Raw genomic sequence first — 1463 nt, 5'->3', positions numbered from 1 at the left:
CAAATTTATCTCCCACCTCCTGCTACCGAGAGGATAAATGCTGAATTAATTTGGTGGCTCCAACTTCTTGTTCTCCTCCTCCTCCTCCTCCTCCTCCTCCTCCTCCTCCTCCTCCTCCTCCTCCTCCTCCTTCTCCTCCTCCTCCTCCTCCTCCTCCTCCTCCTTTTTTGGAGTGAAGATTTGTGGTGCCAGGAAGATTTCCCATCAACTGCGTGTTGCATTTGTCCCCAAGTTCAAAGCAAAGTTTTACCTCCTCCCGATTCCCCTCTGCTTGCAAAGCGTTTCCTGGCCTTTGACCCCACTGTTGACTCAGCTTCCCTTTTGAGGTCAACATCAAAATAGAGATGTGTGTTTCTCAAAGAGTGACCATGGCTGTGACTCCCGGAGATTTTTAAAAGACCCCCATTTGTCTCCCCGCATCTGTCAAAGAGTATTTGAAACTCTATTGCACTTCTATTCTTTTGGACAAGTGTGAAAAGGGGAGGGGAGGGTTTCCCCCCTCCCCTTCTTCTGTTTTCAGGGAATGATTGGATCTTTTTAAAAGTGTTTTTTGCTCCAGTCTCTGCCGTTAAAGAGATCGTGATTGCAGCCTGAATAGATCAAAGGGCCCCTGAGATGAGATTGAAGCTCTAATTTGACAAGATGGGATTTTCTTATCTGGGACAAGATGGAGAAAGGGGGGGAGGGCAGGGCGGCGTGGATTTTTATTTCACGCTCCTCCTAGTGAACCAATCCATGAAGTGAAGAAGAATGGTTTCCTTCGTAAAGGGAACTCACCTTGTTACGGGAGGAGGAACTGTTTAGGCGGCAAATCTGCACTGGGAAATTTTTCTTCCCACGTTTAAAGTTTGGTCAACCCAGTGAAGTGCCGAACGACATCTTGATATTTATATGCATTATATTTTCATCTCTCTTTTCCTCTAATAGTTGATGACAGAATACACAATTCCTCTTCTTCCATATTAGGAATGACTGAGAAACAGTGGCTGGGCCAAAGACTATCATTGGATTTCATTAATGAGGGTAGTCTGACCATATAATTTTGATCGATCGATTGATCAATTGATAGAGAGATAGAGATAGTTAGATAGATAGATAGATGATAGACAGACAGACAGACAGACAGACAGACAAGCAATGGATGGAAACTAATCAAGGAGAGAAGCAACCTAGAAACTAATTTCCTGACAGAACTGTGGAACAGCTTCCCTCCAGAAGTTGTAAATGCTCCAACACTGGAAGTTTTTAAGAAGAGATTGGACCACCATTTGTCTGAAGTGGTGCAGGGTTTCCTGCCTAAGCAGGGGGCTGGACTAGAAGACCTCCAAGGTCCCTTCCAATTCTAGATAATAGATAGATAGATGATTGATTGATTGATAGATGGATAAATAGATATAGATAGATTGATTTCAATTTTCCCTAGCTGCCACATCGCTTGTATTCCCATAACTTCACCAGGATAG

This window comes from Notechis scutatus, chromosome 10, assembly GCF_049901735.1.
Source record: "Notechis scutatus isolate UNSWTSFEM ecotype Mainland chromosome 10, rNotScu1.2, whole genome shotgun sequence".
NCBI lineage: Eukaryota > Metazoa > Chordata > Lepidosauria > Squamata > Elapidae > Notechis > Notechis scutatus.
Note: the sequence above shows the minus strand (reverse complement) of the source record.